Source organism: Procambarus clarkii, chromosome 30 (genome assembly GCF_040958095.1).
Source record: "Procambarus clarkii isolate CNS0578487 chromosome 30, FALCON_Pclarkii_2.0, whole genome shotgun sequence".
NCBI classification, from domain to species: Eukaryota; Metazoa; Arthropoda; class Malacostraca; order Decapoda; family Cambaridae; genus Procambarus; species Procambarus clarkii.
Genome location: NC_091179.1, coordinates 34151293 through 34157114, shown reverse-complemented (window position 1 = coordinate 34157114; position 5822 = coordinate 34151293).

The window sequence follows — 5822 nt, the reverse complement described above, 5'->3', positions numbered from 1 at the left end:
CATGATTAGTAGTCCAGATCCATTCCTGCTAGCAACAGAAGCTGCTCTTTCTATTATGTTAATGGTGGCCATATTGTTTCTATCATATTCCTGTCTGGGTTTCTGTCATTTGGTGGTGGATTATATATGACTACGACTATAATTTTTTGCCCTCCAGGTGTTATTGTTCCTATTATGTAGTCACTGAAACCTTCACATCCCTGAACAACCAACTCCTCAAAATCCCAGCCTTTTCTTACCAGCAGAGATACACCACCCCCACCTCTTCCTTCTTTCTCTTTCCTCATAACATAATAGTCATGTGGGAACACTACATTTGTTATTGTTTTCGTCAGCTTTGTTTCTGTGAGAGCTATTATGTCTGGGTTTTCCTCTAGTACCCATTCGCCAAGTTCATTTGCTTTATTTGTAATACCGTCTATGTTAGTGTACATTGCCTTGAGGCTCACTTTCTTCTGTCCCTTCTCAAATCTCCTCCTTGGTGAATGTTCTGCTGGTGGAGGAAGCTGTGCCATGGGTGTGAGGATTTGTGAGGTGGATACCAGGGTTGCAGAGGATACTGGGATGAGGGGTGGGGGTCAAGTGAAAGGGGAAGGACAGGGAGGGTATGGAGTGAACGGGACGGGAGGACAGGAAGGAATGGGGGGTTTTCTATACAGAGGAGGGGGTGGGGTTGCCCTCCCCGCTGGTGTTACTGGGTAGCTGGTTGTGGGTTCCCTCCTCGCCTCTGGGGGTGATGTGTTGGGAGCTGTGGTTTCCTGGTTTTCCCCTCTCGCCCTGCGCTTCTTCCGTGCTTCTGCCGCCATGGCCCTCTCCTCCCTCGTCATGTCCTTCTGGAGGAATACTTTTTTTAATTCTCCCACATGTTGCTGGTGGCTTTTCTTTGTTAGAATCGTGTCCTTTGTGTTCTCGTTTGCAAACATTATCCTTAACACACGGTCTCGGTTTTTTTTTGTATCAGCCTAACCTGAAAACCTTCTCAATGCTATGCTCAGCCCCTTCCATGTCTAGTGCCTTCAGTATTTCATTCACTGCCGTTTTGTCCTTATCATTCTTATCATGTGTGTGAGTGTGTGTGTGTGTGTGTGTGTGTGTGTGTGTGTGTGTGTACTCATCTATTTGTACACACCTATTTGTGCTTGCGAGGGTTGAGCTCTGGCTCTTTGGTCTCGCCTCTCAACTGAAAATCAACTAGTGTACAGATTCCTGAGCCTACTGTTGCCTATCATATCTACATTTAATACTATGTATGGAGTCAGCCTCCACCACATCTCTGCCTTATGCATTCCACCCGTTAACTACTCTGACACTGAAAAAGTTCTTTCTAACGTCCCTGTGGCTCATTTGGGTACTCAGTTTCCACCCGTATCCCCTTGTTCACGTACCACCAGTTTTGAATAGTTTATCCTTGTCTACCCTGTCAATTCCTCTGAGGATTTTGTAGGTAGTGTTCATGTCTTCCCTCACTCTTCTGTCTTCCAGTGTCGTAAGGTGCATTTCCAGTAGCCTTTCCTCGTAACTCATGTCTCTTAGTTCTAGGACTAGTAAAGTGGCATACCTCTGAACTTTTTCCCGATTCGTCTTGTGCTTGACAAGGTACGGGCTCCATGCTGGGGCCGCATTCTCCAGGATTGGTCTTACGTATGTGGTATACAAGATTCTGAATGATTCCTAACACAGGTTCCTGAAGGTTTTCCTGATGTTAGCCAGCCTCGCATATGCCACAGACGTAATTCTTTTTATGTGGGCTTCAGGAGACAGTTTTTGTGTGATATCAACTCCTAGGTCTTTCTCTCTATCCATTTCATTAAGTACTTCATCTTCTATTCTGTATCCTGTGTCTGACCTCCTGTTTCCACCACCTAGTTTCATTACTTTGCATTTACTTGGGTTAAACTTTAGCAGCCATTTGTTGGACTATTCATTCAGTCTGTCTAGGTCGTCATATAGCTTCTTACTATCATCCTCTATTTTAATCCTCATAATTTTTGTATCATCAGCAAACATTGATAAAAACGATTCTATACCCTCTGGGAGATCATTTACATATATTGGAAACAGTATTGGTCCAAGGACTGACTCCTGCGGGACTCCACGTGTGACGTCTCACCCCTAACAGTGACGTACGTGGTCACTGTTAGATACCCACACCCAGTCTGTACGTGGGTGTGGGTATCTGGCTAATGATTGGCCGAAGTGGGTTTCCAGGCTTATGTGTCTTGACATTTCCATATCCAGGCTTATATTCCCCAATAATCTTTGGCAGGTGGAGTCCGGATTTCTTGGCGTTCACAGTTTCGATCAATTTGTTGACCTTTGCCTTCAATTCGGCTGTAGTGTCCTTCGTTACCCTTTGGAATTTAGTTTGGTCAGAGAGAATGAGGTTCATTTTCGCCAGATATTCGTCTTTTTTAAGAATGACGTATATTGGCGACTTGTCACCTCTCCTGACGACTTTCTCCTTGTTCTCACGAAGGCTCTTAGCTGCTGCTTTGAGCTCGGGGGACAGTATGGTGCTTCTGTAATTGCCTCGATTCTTTCCTCCTTTCGCAATAAGTTCTGCTTGTAAGGTGTCTTTGGTGGTGACCTTCTTCTGTCTCGAGGTCGAATATGTCGTCCAACAGGATCTCCAACTCCACTTTCCGGGCCATCTCACTTGGTCTGGACATAACGTGACAATCTATACCCAGATACACCCAGATTTAGGAGAGTGACTTGGTCCTCAGTGAGGTTGATTCCTGCAAGGTTCAGGAAGCCGTCTCTTGGTCGTGGAATTGCCATAGGTCCTCCATATAACGTTGTTAGTTTCTTGATTATCCTGGTTTCGGTGCTGAGGTGATGTCGATCTGTGAGGATAGCGGGTGTTGCTCGATGCGAGTACGGAGACTTTCGTCGATGTTGCTGTTTCTCCATTGGTTTGTAGCATGAAGTAGTTGCGTTTTGTTGTCTTTGATTTCATTTTCTGCATTATATATCTGATTACGAATCAGATCTTGGCGATATTTTAATGTGAAGGCTTGATTCCTTGCTGCTGGGTCGTGCGTTTTATGGTATGTATGTTGACGACATTTTTACACAGGTACCTGATGTCAGACATCTGCAGGAGCTGAAGGAGGCATTTGAGCAGAATTCTGTGTTGCGTTTTACTTACGAGATGGAGAAGGATGGAAAACTGCCCTTTCTAGATGTAACAGTCATGGAAAGGAGCGGAGGTTTCCACACTGCAGTCTACACTAAGGAAACAAACATAGGAATGTGCATCAATGCCAACAGTGACTGCCCAGACAGGTACAAGAGGAGTGTCGTTAACGCTTATGTCGACCGTGCTCTCAGCCACAGCTCAGAATGGAAGCAGGTCGATGAAGAACTCTGTAGGGTAAGGCAGGTCCTAGTCAACAACGGCTTCTCCAATGGTTTCGTTGAAGACATCATAAGAAGGAAGGTGAAACGCCATGCAACCTCTGAAGAGACAACTAACACAACACCTGTACCCCCTATTAGACTATTTTAAAGGAACTTCTTTTCCACAGCTCATTAAATGGAGGAAAGGGTCCTGAAAGATATTGTTAATAGAAACGTTATCCCTACAGACAAAAATCAGAAGATACAATTGACGATCTACTATAAAACCAAGAAAACCGCCAACCTACTCATGAGAAACTCTCCAGACACAAAGCAGAATGCTTTAAAAAAGACCAATGTCGTCTATGCCTTCAAATGCCCACTTGGGGACTGTAAGCCTCAAAGAATTCAGTATATAGGCAAGACAACAACATCTCTTTCCAGGCGATTAACGATGCATAAGCAACAGGGCTCCATTAAGGAACATATAATCTCTTCCCACAATCAGACCATCACCAGAGAAGTCTTAACAAAAAACACGGAAATCATCGATAGATAGAGCGATAGCAGGTGGCTAGATGTCTGCGAGGCTCTACACATTAAGAAGTCGACACCAGCAATCAACAGCCAATTAATGCACAACTATATTCTACCCACTTCAAGACTCTGCACCAATATAGAAGCATCAAGAAATATGGGCCAATAGGCCCTTTGCAGTTACTTCCATTCTTCACTTTAAGTTACAAAATATTATACCCATTGTTTCGTGTTCTGTCTTGAGTTGAAAGTTTGTTTTCACCTCATCCAAAACTGTTGTAACATATCACCTCACCCAAATGCAGGTATAAAATCGAAGATGTTTAAGCTCTGTTCAGTTATAGTTGTGTCTGTGTAAACTAAAGTCTTTGAAAATGTAATAAGTTTTACGAAACGCGCTCAAGTGTCGCGTCAGACTAGAAATAAAAATGAATTTTGGAGAATTGATTTTTCAGTTACCATCAACAGTGAAGAAAAATATAAGAAACATTAAGAAAATTCGTGTTAGAATTATTAATCTTACTATGTCGGTCATATTTAATAATATGTGTCTACAGGAAAGACTGCTACAAATATATATATATATATATATATATATATATATATATATATATATATATATATATATATATATATATATATATATATATATATGTCGTACCTAGTAGCCAGAACGCACTTCTCAGCCTACTATGCAAGGCCTGATTTGCCTAATAAGCCAAGTTTTCATGAATTAATATATTTTCTCTAATTTTTTTCTTATGAAATGATAAAGTTACCCATTTCATTATGTATGAGGTCAATTTTTTTTATTGGAGTTAAAATTAACGTAGATATATGACCGAACCTAACCAACCCTACCTAACCTAACCTAACCTATCTTTATAGGTTAGGTTAGGTTAGGTAGCCGAAAAAGTTAGGTTAGGTTAGGTTAGGTAGGTTAGGTAGTCGAAAAACAATTAATTCATGAAAACTTGGCTTATTAGGCAAATCGGGCCTTGCATAGTAGGCTGAGAAGTGCGTTCTGGCTACTAGGTACGACATATATATATATATATATATATATATATATATATATATATATATATATATATATATATATATATATGTCGTACCTAGTAGCCAGAACGCACTTCTCAGCCTACTATGCAAGGCCCGATTTGCCTAATAAGCCAAGTTTTCCTGAATTAATATATTTTCTCTAATTTTTTTCTTATGAAATGATATAGCTACCCATTTCATTATGTATGATGTTAATTTTTTTTATTGGAGTTAAAATTAACGTAGATATATGACCGAACCTAACCAACCCTACCTAACCTAACCTAACCTATCTTTATAGGTTAGGTTAGGTTAGGTAGCCGAAAAAGGTAGGTTAGGTTAGGTTAGGTAGGTAAGGTTGTCGAAAAACAATTAATTCATGAAAACTTGGCTTATTAGGCAAATCGGGCCTTGAATAGTAGGCTGAGAAGTGCGTTCTGGCTACTAGGTACGACATATATATATATATATATATATATATATATATATATATATATATATATATATATATATATATATATATATATATATATATATATATATATATTATTAAATATGACCGAAAAAGTAAGATTATATATATATAAAAGTAAGATTATATATATATATATATATATATATATATATATATATATATATATATATATATATATATATATATATATATATATATATATATATATATTAGTATATTTTGGTAGCAGTCTTTCCTGTAGACATATATTATTAAATATGACCGAAAAAGTAAGATTAATAATTCTAACACGAATTTTCTCAATCTTTCGTACATTTCTTTTCACTGTTGGAGGTAATTCAAAAATCAATTCTCCAAAATTCATTTTTATTTCTAGTCTGACGCGACACGAGCGCGTTTCGTAAAACTTATTACATTTTCAAAGACT